We start from the raw sequence: 13173 nt of genomic DNA, 5'->3' as shown, positions 1-13173 counted from the left end.
TTTGTTCAAATAAGTGCAGCCTTGGTGAGCATGAGACTTAAAAAAAATATTACAAATATCAAACTTTTGCGTACATGTAATATTTATTTTAAATTGGCTAGTTTGTGCAAGTACATTTATTTAAATTTGTTGTTAAAAGATAAAATGGATTGTGTTATGTTCTGCAATTGCTGTTAATAAATCTGTCAGAAAAAAAAATATGCTAAAGTTTCACCTTTAGGGGTACAACAGCCTGGCAGCCTTTTACAAAAATTAACCATGGTTTTATTACAGTAACCACAGTTTACCAGTACATGTAATATTTATTTTAAATTGGCTAGTTTGTGCAAGTAAATTTATTTAAACTGGTTGTTAAAAGTTCAAATGGATTGTGTTATGTTCTGTAATTGCTGTTAATAAATCTGTCAGAAAAAAATATGCTAAAGTTTCACCTTTAGGGGTACAACAGCCTGGCAGCCTTTTACAAAAATTAACCATGGTTTTATTACAGTTTGCCACAGTATTTGTACTAAAACTGCAGAAACCACAAATTTACCATGGTAATAATAATAATAATAATAATAATAATACATTTTAGTACTTATGTAACACCATGTTTATTTCTCATGAGGTATCCTCAAAGGTGCACCTTTGTAACTTATCTACCCTTAAAGCATGCATACTCGTATGGTACTAATAGGCTCAATTTTAGGGGTATAGTTGCACCTTTGAGGTTACTGCCCCAGTAAACGGCTAAAATACAATTATAGTATATTTTATTTCTGACAGTGTAAACAAAAAAGGCATATGAAATGTTAAAAAACATGGCTTTAAAATCTAATATTAAGTGAGTATAATTACTGATTATATTCTTTTAATAATTTAAAAGATCAGTTTAGTTTAGAGGTATTGGTATCGGTATCGGCGATATTGGGCTTGGAAATATCGGTATCGGATCGAAAAAAAAATAAGAGGTATCGTCCCTTCCCTAGTTAGCTAAAGTTTAGCTAAGGCAATAGGAAGTCTAGTAGCTTAGACCAGTGTGCGTTCTTTCACTGCATGATTTAGTTTATTAAAATGCATTTAGAATGATCACAAAATTCAAGATATGGGGGTAGAAAAGTATATATTTATATAATTTCATATTGTTAATCAGTATCACGTGAAGACTGATGTTTTTTCCACCGAAAAGCAGCATGATTACAAATGTGATATGGATTTTATACAGCAGTTCATAAACAAGAATTTAATATTAAAACACGTTTTAGACACAATAAACGTTTGTTTTTGTTCTATTTCTCCAACAAATATAAATCCAAATTGCTTCTCTGAGCAACTTGACGCTGTTTTTTTCCTGAATGAATCAACCGTTTAAATTATTTGGTTCAGTCTGAGATATATTTGTTTGTCAATATCGCACACCCCTAATATATTTATAATGTTTCGTTTAGAAATTTTTTTTTTTTAAATAAATATGAGAAGTGCCCTTTTTTCCACTTGAGCCCCTGCCCCTCAAAATGTCTGTGCACATCCCTGGTGCTTGTTATACCAGGACATTGGACTGTTCTCCTTAATCTTCTTTAAGTGCAAAGGATCAATTAAAGTGCTAGAAAAGAGTGAGTCAGTAGTTTCTGTTGAAACTTTCAGTTTTTCTGAGCTATCTGGTATGCTGAGCAAATTCTTTGATAAAGTCTGTATGGTGCCCTGATGGCCTTTATACAGTAGCTAGTACAAATGTCAAAAAGTATTTATCACTTACACTAGACAACGCAAAATAATTATTCTTGAAACCAGACCTGAAACCATACTGAAATTATTGCTATAAATTATAGCAACACCTCCCTCATCTGAATACGGCTCATGTTTATAACAGTAATCTTGTTTATAACAGCTAAAACCAGATGTAATCATCTGGTTTCAGCCAGGTTTCTGTCAAACAAAGCACATCTAGATTATGATCTGTGATCATATAATTTACAAAAAGCGCCTTGTAGAAAGGGATATTCATTTAATATTCATTAAGCCAAGCTTTATCATTTATTTATCTGTATTATATCCGGGTTTTTTTTTTATTTGTTAAACATCAATTATTTTTACCGTTAAACTGGTTTGAATGTTTTGTTTTGTTTTTGTATTTGTTCGGGGAACAGACACAGTCTCTATATTATGATGTCTAGGTGAAAGAGTCTCTATGTGCTGAGAATTAACTGACTTCTGTGATGTAAGGCGGCCAGCAGATGGTCGGTTTAGCCAATCTGTCTGCTTTCTGACCTGGGCCCCATTTAATTAACCCTTTAAGCCCTGAGGGCATTTTTGCCTCACTGAACTTGATGTTTTTTCTGAGTGACATTGCTTTAACCCTTTAAGCCCTGAGGGCATTTTGCATTTTGAGTGACATACACAAAAATAATGACTCATAACTCGAAGACTGTAGCAAGGAGAGTCAAAAGGTTGGTATTGTTTGATAGAAAACTTTCTGTACATTCAGTGGAAAAAAATAATTTAATTTGGACATTCTCCTGCTGAGAAACAGCTGATAAAAATTTTAGAAAAATTTGAGTGCTCAAGAGCAATTTGTCATATCTGTCTTATTTGACATTCAATATCTCAGGACAGAAATAAGGTAGGAGGAAAATTATTTTTTGATGTTCCCCAGCATGTTAGCTGTATCTGTACCCTGTATCATTTTGAAATTGTTTTGAATTTGAAGTAATGCCTCACTTAAGTTTAGTCAAAGCCCCAAAAAATTATACTTGTTTTATTCTATCCAACTAAAATAAAATACATATTTTACAGTGTCCTTGTTAAGTCTACATGTACTTATGCATGTCAACTAAATATGTCACCTTTAAAAAGATTAAGGGTTTGGCCCTTACTCCATTTCTTTTCATGGCATCCCCACCTACTATCCCATAAACATCAGGGGATGCCATGAAACCTAACCCAACAGTTGCAAATGTTGTACAAAATAAATATCACCACAACTCATCTTTACACCAATAAAAGGAAAAACACTGTTTTTCTACCAAATTATTTGTAATATCTAATTATTATATTAATATTTAACTTACATTGGAAAGGTTTATGTGACCTCTCGCGAGATCTCGGCAAAAAGTCTCACGATTTATTTCCAGAACATGATGCATGATGGGATACACTTAGCCTTGAATAGCGCTCTGGAGCGGTATTCGAGATAGTGTGGATTTAGTATCCATTAAGGGCACTGCACTTTGGCATTTTGAAGACATGGGACAGACTTGCACACTTACTTCCTGTCGCGCGCACGCGCTCTCAAGTGGCCAAGACCGCAAGTGTGGGTATTTGGACAAGGGGTATAGATGAGTGGTGTCAAACTCAATTACTGGAGGGCCGCAGCTCTGCAGAGTTTAGCTCCAACCAGCTACAACTCACACCTGCTTGGAAGTTTCTAGTAATCCTGAAGACCTTGATAAACTGAATCAGGTGTGTTTGATTATGGTTGGAGCTAAACTCTAGCACTATGTAAGCAAACTCACAATTATAGCTTCATTATAAATAAACGTTACTTTGATATTATATGTGTAGAATGGTTTATTAAAATATTATGCTATATGTTAGATTATCAAATGTTTACTCACCAGTGTATTAAGTTCTTCTGGTCTTCTGGCAATTAGCAGCACAAAAAGCCCGTGAGGTTTTGTCATTAGATGTCAAATCTAGTGCGCATGTCTTGAAACTCATATAGCAAAAATAATTTTAAAGTTCCCAAAGTGACAAAATAGCAAATAACAAAATTACTAACACTTTCGGTGAGCCGCTGCCAGAACACAGCCGAGTGAGCCGAGACGCAGCCGCAATTGGCCCGATTGTGCTGGCTACCTGGGTATGCTTGTTTTATTCTACTCCATGAGACCTTTCAAATGACATATGACACATGACTATCCAAGCTTTATGATATTTTTGACAGAGTACATGGCACAAAAAACATATTTTGTAAATTATGATTTTTTTTTGTCATTTATCAGCAAATAACTCAGCAATACTTTGGAGCGGCTAAATGCATTGTAAAGCTCAGATTCTGAGCTTTCAAATGATATACATTTTTTGTTGATCAAGGCAGTGGTTTGAACAATATGATTAGTAATATTGTCGCAGAAGGGGGCATCCCGCACTGAGACCATACGGCATAGAGGTGCGTCCCCTGGGTGGTGGATAGGGGATCCCTCGTGTGGGGGTACACCGAATAATACGGAATAAGGTGTCGTGAACCAACATGGTCTAAGGGAAGGAACCCTGACAGAAAACCACTGGTCCTCCTAGTAAGGGGGTTGGGCAGCAGGCTAACAACCTTCTCCCGTCAAAAATGATTGTTACAGATACCATGGACATTACAGATAGAAGTAACCAGGGTGAAGCTAAGATGGCCAGTGATGGCAGCAAGACGGCATGGGATCAAAGCCTTCGGGAAGCTCAACGTCCGATAACATCTATAGTAACACCCAAACAGTGTTAATTTTGACAGCAAATTTCGATTAAGTTTTAGTCATAGTCTTTTGACTAAAATTCCATTTAGTTTTAGTCATATTTTAGTGATCTGAATTGTTTTTAGTTTTGGTCGACTAAATATCATAAGATTCTAGTCGACTAAATCTACAGTAAATGTAGTCGGCTAAAATCTAATAGGTTTAGTTACAGTGTAATGCATTTATTAAGCATTTCTCTAAAATTTCCAAACTCATTATATAGGTTCGATATTAAGGTTTTATCATGTAGACTACTGTTTACGTTCACTTAAGACGTAATCAACTGTGTTTACGTGAATACTCGTCAAAACGGACAATTCGACATCATTTTGTGTGTAATTCTCCGTCCATGCAACGTGAAAGAGTACTCGCGCGCTGTGAGACATGCTTTGTGTATATAGTTTCTGCGCTCAGAAAACCGGACCGAATTGAGTTCTCTCTTGCGTCGTCAGATTTATCAATATGTCTGCTCTTCTCTTACTCCCACATATTGACATTTTTTGAACGTTTTATGCGACGTGCAGCAAGTGTATTTTAGCTTATGTCCCGCCGGTTCATATGTACGCATAACCTCCAAACCACGCAGCAGATTAGTTCTGAATGAATCTCATCCCAAATCGTGCCTCCCTAACATGTTCGTCTCATTTTTATTCGTTGACGAAAACGTCAATAGATTTACGTCATAGTTTTTGTCATTCAAAAAGAGTTTTAGTTCGTTATCCTCTCATTGTCGTCGGTGAAAAAAATGTTAACACTGAACACTAAAATTAACACTGCACCCAAACAAGAACTCTCCATCGGGCACTGGAATGTCAGGAGTATGTACAGAGCGGGGGCAGCCGCACAGATCGCCAGAGAGATGGATCAGTACAAGCTGGACCTGCTTGGGATCAGCGAGTGCAGATGGACAGGAGCAGGCAGACAGAAGCTGGCAACAGGACAAACAGTGCTGTATGCAGGAGATGAGGAGCTGCATAAAGGTGGAGTTGCCATACTAGTCAGTAAACAAGCAGGGAAGGCACTGATAGAGTGGACACCTGTCAGCAGTAGGATAATCACAGCAAGATTTTATTCTCGATTCAGGAGACTGACAGTAATCCAGGCGTATGCCCCACACAATGAGCGAGCTGATGAGGAGAAAGAACAGTTCTATGAAATGCTGCAGCAGACTGTAGACCAATGCAACAGGCAAGACATAATCATCGTGATGGGGGACTTGAATGCCAAGGTTGGCCAAGATAACAACGGATATGAAAGGATAATGGGCACTCAGGGCTTGGAGTTAGAAATGACAACGGTGAGAGGGTGTGTAAATTCTGCGAGATCAATGGTCTCATCATAACTGGCACATTATTTTTGCACAAGAACATTCACAAAGCAACATGGGTATCAGCAGATGGAACGGTGAAGAACCAGATCGACCACCTTATGATCAGCGGGCAGTGGAGGTCCTCCGTCTTGGACACCAGAGTGCAGAGAGGTGCTGATGTGAACAGTGACCATTATTTGGTGAAAACGAGAATCAGGTTGCGACTCTGCACAGGAACCAGAAGAAAGTCAAACCAAGACTGGATGTTGAGCGACTGAAGGATGAGGAAACTGAAGGGATGAAGGGATGAAGACCATTTATTTTCAACAGGACAGGTCTGCCCCAAAAACTTGTCCAATTGTCTATGAAATGTTATTCCGCGGGCACCACTTAGACATCCAGCCATTGAGTGAGGACAGTCTGCTATGTATCTCATCACCACAATATGCAGGGAGGGGACCAGAGCATATTACCGATTCTGACATCGTACTTGCAAGTTCACACACCTCTTTAATGTTATTTTTAGTGATCTCCGACTGGCGAAGTCGAACATCATTAGTGCCAACTTGAATAGCAATCTTACTAAATTTACATTTAGCATTCCCTTGTGAAAAATAAAAAATAATAAAATGTATTTGAAATACATTTATTTCATGCTAAGTATACTACAGATACATTTACATATTTATGTACTTAATAAAAATACCCTGTAATTGTACTTTTGGTATATTAAACTGGTATACTTGAAGTCCGCTAAATTGGAACAACTAATAATGCACTTTAATTGTGCAGACGTAGTGCTGAAGTCCAACTAATGATATACTGAAGTATATTTGATTGTTCTAAATGTGACCCACTCTTAAGTCTCTTGGGTATATTTTTAGCAATAGCCAAAAAAACATTGTATGGGTCAAAATTATCAATTTTTCTTTTATGCCAAAAATCATTAGGATATTAAGTAAAGATCATGTTCCATGAAGATATTTTGTAAATTTCCTACCGTAAATATATCAAAACTTAATTTTTGTTTAGTAATATGCATTGCTAAGACCTTCATTTGGACTACTTTAAAGGCGATTTTCTCAATATTTAGATTTTTTTGCACCCTCAGATTCCGGATTTTCAAATAGTTATATCTCGACCAAATATTGTCCGATCCTAATAAACCATACATCAATAGAAAGCTTATTTATAAATGTATGTATAAATGATGTATAAATCTCAATTTCAAAAACTTGACCCTTATGACTGGTTTTGTGGTCCAGGGTCACAAATTGGAACTATTGCACGTATACTTAAGGTACACTTTAAATATATTGCATTTAAAGACCGATATTATTCAAAGATCATACAATCCTCATCAATAGTGATATTAAAACACATTTTAGGATTAATACTAAGAAATGTGCATTGTGCACAAGTAGTACTCCAAATAAAATTTGATTAAAATTTTTATATCAGTAAGTGTGGAGTGGAGAACCTGTTTAATGTTATGATCGGAATGGAAGAGTGCTGTTTTGTCCCGTGACTATGCCACCTCACAGTCACCCATTTGCCCTGCTGCGGGGGCTCTGCTAATGGAACCGAACAATGTACAGGACTCGCTAAGCTGTTTGCATCCAAAGCCCAATCTAAGGCCCTCACATTCTTCCTATCATCAATTAAAGATTGGATGCATGTCTCTAGTTCTGAAATCTTCTTTGTCAGCCTAACTGACAGAGAAGATTTCAGAAAAAGTGTGAAGGTAAGCACAAATTACAAGTTAACTGAAACTGTTGTTTTAGCGATAACGATTTAGGTTGCATCTCATTCAACTCCCTTGCTCCCGAGCTCGTGAATCAGTATATCGTGTACACGAACCCGGTCACTGGTAAGTACCCTGGCTCACTCCACATTGGGACAGTGATTACTCAATTTCCAGTGACATGACTTCGTACAACATCAACGGACAACATTGTAGAACGTCGCCGCTGGAATTAATCAACAACAGGCAGGACCAATTTCGTTTCAATATTATTTTTTATTCTCTTTAACCCCATTGTTCTGTTACATGTCCTTTAAACATTTCAACCGAATATTAATTATAAATGATAGATGTGTTCACTACCTGTCTAGCGATGTGTTTACGCTGAAATATAGTAAAAAAGGGTTTGCTTTTCAAATCTTCTATCACGTCATTTATATTTATCGAGTTGGCTTGTGTGGTTTATGTTTCATGCTTCAGAAATGTGACGTAATTTATGGTAAGGGAGCATAGTGATCATCGATACTCCCTAGTTTTTGCGGTGCATTGTGGGATTTTTCATGGAGGATTTTGCGATTGAGACAGCCCTTAAAATGGCTGACTCTCTGATCAGTGCCCTGGCCACTGAACTAGGAAGCTGAATGAGGTGCACCCTTAGACAAAAAAAAGCTAGCGATGTCAGATTAATGTGATCGGCAATATTAGGTCATATCAGATATGTGGTCATTATTAAGTTAAATTTAGCAATTTAAACAACAAGAAATAATAGGAATATAGAGATTTAAAACAAGGTGTACAGTACAACAAACGCAAACCAAATACATTTTTAAATGTACAAATTTTAGTAATTTCACCAAAAAAAAAAAAACTACCCAAATACAACACTCGTGTGACGTTTTCTTGTATAGGCAGCAAATTTAGAAACTTTTAACATGTTTGAAAGGGTAAATGAAGGTGACACACCATGTCGTCCATACAATCAGTTTTAATACTGTGGTAATTGTAAGACCTAGAAAGAATTTCAAAGTTGTGAAAACATGTCAATCACAGTATATAACTTATATAATACAGTATATTACTTGAACCAATACCAACCACAGGCAGTCAGAAAAAAAACAAAGGTAACAAAGCCATCAAAATCTAAATTGAAAAGAAAAAGAAGAAAGAAAAACAAAAACTGATTTACAATATTTATATACCATGAAAAACGATAGGAAAGGAAAAATTACAAGATAATTAAATGGTTAAATGAATACTAAATAAATATATGTGGAAACCCACTAAACAAGTACACAAAACGAATGCTTGAAGTTTTTGTTGTACATACTTAACATGTATTTTTCTTTACTGTGGTGGTAACAAACCTCATTAAAAGGGTGGAGGTAGAGTTACCTTCAGATGTCTGTGCTGTTAAACCACATGTGTTATTATTCAGGTAACAAGAGAACATGTCAGTAACTGACAAGTGTGTGCTACTGTATTTATTAAATCAGCAAAAGGAGTCAAGCTGTGTGGCTGCAAGCGTTTCTGATTTAAGGCCCCGTTCACACCAAGAACAGTAACGGTAACTTTAACTAAGTTCTACAAATCTTTTTAAATTTAAGAGAATAGCAGAGTTCATATCACAACTATAACGATATACGTGAACGGGAACGGGAACGAGTGAAAATCAGGGCTAAACAGTTTAAACAATGCCAACTTAAACATTAACAACAAGTGTCTTTTACACTTGTCTCTGATATACTGTTGTGGTTGGCATATTATATGTATGATTACATGGTATCTGTGGCACTGGCAGCAGTTTAGTCTTTGTGACATTATTTTCATTACAATTAAATATCCACACCCACCACTTTCAGTAGGTCAGGAAAAGAAGAAAGAACATTATATTGTGTCATGATAAGAGTGAAGTACATTTGTAAAGTACATAGCAATTATACATCTTGGTAGTGGCAGTGTTTGCTTGTATTGAATTAAAATTATGCAAATTTTACTAAAAATACTTGTGTCAGCATAGGATGGTTATAATTCCTGTATTATAGTAATATATATATATATATAATCAGCTTAATTTTGTTCATGTAAAATATAATTTATTTTCTTTCTTTCTTATGGGGTGAAATATGACCCAAATCATTTTTTTTTTTCATTAGATTCACCCATATGCACACTCATATTCACATACTCCACTCAGAACTGGTATAAATTAATATTCTCCAGTAGCTTTACATTTGTTTTGCAATCAAATATTTGGTCAAACACACAAAATACAGGCCGTCCACACATGAAGGTTGGATGAGATCAGTCAGCAGAATAGATGGATACTTCGCTCCCATCCTGAGAAAGAGAAAGAAAGAGGGATGCTAAACCAGGCACACTCTCAGTCAATTAGCTTTCATGCTCTAGAGAGCACAAAGGGCAGTTCCATTAGCTCAGAAGCACTTATACCCCTACAAACCCACGCCACCCACTCTCCTATAACAACACTGTTTTTTGAATATTAATTTCACACAGGCTCACCTTAATTAAGCATTTCATTAGCATGTAAGACAAAGGGTGATTCAATATGACACATGAGTACACCTGTGTTCCTAATGGCTGTCAGATTTTGCATGCTTGTGTAGGATAATAAACTATCATGTTTTGCACTGTTTGCTTCAGACCTTATACATTAGTGATTGGTTTAATGCTTAATATTCATATAATGTCACAATGTAAAAACATAAAATGTACAGTTAACCTAAAGAACTGTTTTTCTGATCTGACACTTAAAATCATTTTCCCTGATATAATCCATTGTAGCTATGTTGACTTGATTCATACTGATAAATATAATTTGACTTAAACCCAGTTTCATGTATCAGTGATGTAATGAATGAAAGAATGCTTAATTAATTTAGAGAAAAAAAAAAAGTTCTGTAGAAAAGACAGAAATAACACTAAGACTATTCTGTTGCGCTGAGAGTTTAATATAAATAATTTAAAAACGCACAAAATCACAAATGTGCTGGAAATAATGTCTGAATGAGCCCCTTGTGTTCAAAACACACAATGAGTGCTTCTTTGTAAATATTCAGGATACTGTTCAGATTCTCAAAATTACTTTTGACTAGTCTCCCTACCTATTTTATCCTTAAATTGAACAGAGAAGCTGCAACAGTCATCTCAGATCAGCATAAAATCAACGAATAAAGTATTGACGCGATATTGGACCAAAAATGCCCCAGGAGATCAGCCAGTAATGAGCATTATTTCGTTTGTTGCCAGAGGACATTTGTGCTCATTTACCTCATCTGTCCTGCCTATCAGCATATGTCTTTTGATGGGCACTGGTTTGACAGTCTGGATTTGTTTTGCCTTTTCCCTCTTATGGAGCATATCCAGTTTCTCCCCATTCAATTTGCATACTTATTTGTGCGATTTTTTGTGATATTATATTATAATGTTTAACAATGAAACAATAAAACTATTTACATTTCACACTTGCAAATTGTTAATTAGCTGGGTGGATATTTGATTCAATAAATTAAAATATCTATCTAATACCCACCCAACAGCTAAAATTGCCTGAAAATACATTGTAACCATACTTACTGAACATTTTCTGAGACTTCCTCTTATTAACCATAGGTCTTATTAACCAGCCCATATTTCGTAATTCTGTGTGTCAGGTCGCAAATTAACACTATCATTATAATGCACTTTTTGCTTTTCAAATATTATAAATAAAACTTTCGATTTCAGCATTTTTTTATAGGCCTGTAGTCTGTTCAGTAGGCTGTATTGTCTAAACAATATTTTTTCTTAGTTAAGTATTGATAGCACATCCTGATAGATAACATTACAATAGCAATTCAGATGCATCAGTGATTTTATGTAATTAATTAATAAATGTATTTATTTATTTATTTATTTTTTTTCCTGAACCAATAAAACTGTCTACAGTACAGGGTGAAGTTTGTGCTTAAGTGGTTCAGAGGAAACAATAAAATCACATGCTGCACTCAAATATGACTCTTCCCTATTATATAGTATTCAAAAAAGTATTCCAAAAGAGTAATATTTCTAAATAGATAGTATTCAAAAACAGTAGGCAAAAAGTAACCAAATGACCAACTACTTTCAGCCAGATTCATGAATATGCATTCGATGGACACTTTACTATCTCATGAGGCAACAGGAGAGGAGTTGTGAATGGCAGGTAAGAGTTGCAACTGATGCCATAGATCACATGACAAAGAAAAAATGTAGTAGGGCAATTGTAACATTTTTTACATTTTCCTTCATAACTCACAGATTACTTGAAATACACTAGTCATCTTTTTATACAATAAACAAATATAGGTACACTAATTAATAATACAATTGATATATTTTCACTAATAAGGACAAGACTAATATTAAGTTAAATGCAAGAAGTCAGAGTGTTATAATTGCCCCCTTGGTGGGGCGATTGTAACAGTGTTTGGGGGCAATTGTAACACTGAAAAATAAGTCATATTATCCCACTGTATCTCAAGTTAAAGCCTACCTCAAAGTATTCACTTTACTGCTGTACTATCAAATGTATTTATTTATTTATTTTTTGTAAATGGTTCAAATTCTTTTAGATGTCAGGCATCATGTGCATTCAAAAAGCAATTTTTTTTTTTTGCAGAAGACAAGGCAACTATTCTAGTGGTAACTAGATTTTAATTATTTAAATATATATTTTACTTATATACATTAATCAGCTGATGAGTCAAGAACAGTCTTTAACCAAACTTTAATGAAATGGTACAAGATAGACATATTAACAGAATAAGATCACGTGGAGATAATATTCATTGTATTTTTTAAAAAGATTTAAAAGCAACACATTGTTTAATGTGTAACACTAATAATTTTTAAATGTAGATTTACATTTAAATATGTTCATTTTCTAACAGAAAAATATGTCAACACAGACAAACAAGGTGTTTACACTGAGCCATGTGGTTAGGGGCAATTGTAACAATGTGTTACAATTGCCCCTGATGTTGCAGTTATGAATAAATATTGTATGCTAGGTAGACACACCTATATTACCATAGGTTGTTCATGTTAATTTTTTTTATCAATAACCTACAGATAAAATGTATGTAAGTTTAAATTCACAGTCATCTAAACTTTAAACAGCAGAAGAAAAATACTGTACATCCAAAAAATAACTTTTATACCTCTAAAATCAGTATTTTGTTGAAAACTTCTGCTGAGGTGAAATGATCATGCTCCTTTTCCACAGGCAGAGAGAATCCTACTGAGCATGTGCAGATTAAGTTTCATCGCTCTAGCTTGTTTCTGATTGGAGGAATTGAGTGTGTTACAATTGCCCCGTTACAACTGCCCCCTGGATTGCGTTTTGTACATTCATAGTAAGGCTGTATCCGAAATTGCATGCTCTCTGAGTATACTTCTTTTGAATAAGTAATTACTTTGTGACCATTAAAATAGCATGTTTTATATAGTATGACTGTGTGTAGTATGAATTTAAGACGTAGTCTAGGCGTAGGCCTACACTGTAAAAAAAATTCTGTAGTTTTTACAAAATAATTTTGGCAGCTGTGGTTGCCAGAATAATTTTGTAAAAAAATACAGAAAAACTGTAAACACATTTACTG

At 35.1% G+C, this 13173-nt stretch overlaps 1 long non-coding RNA gene across 1 annotated transcript in view; it reads left to right on the top strand.

The window, feature by feature from the left end:
- The first annotated feature begins 8852 nt into the window (after positions 1-8852).
- The window catches only part of LOC107662489 (uncharacterized), a 10934-nt gene continuing 6613 nt past the window's right edge, over positions 8853-13173 (top strand). Inside the window, exons 1-2 of the long non-coding RNA XR_001631219.1 lie at positions 8853-9176; positions 10612-10617. This is a non-coding gene — a long non-coding RNA (uncharacterized LOC107662489). The remainder of the gene's footprint in view (positions 9177-10611; positions 10618-13173) is intronic.

Source organism: Sinocyclocheilus anshuiensis, unplaced genomic scaffold (assembly GCF_001515605.1).
Source record: "Sinocyclocheilus anshuiensis isolate Anshui unplaced genomic scaffold, SAMN03320099.WGS_v1.1 scaffold1229, whole genome shotgun sequence".
Lineage (NCBI taxonomy): Eukaryota > Metazoa > Chordata > Actinopteri > Cypriniformes > Cyprinidae > Sinocyclocheilus > Sinocyclocheilus anshuiensis.
The sequence above is the reverse complement of the archived record's forward strand: the minus strand, read 5'-3'. Positions and strand labels throughout refer to the sequence as shown.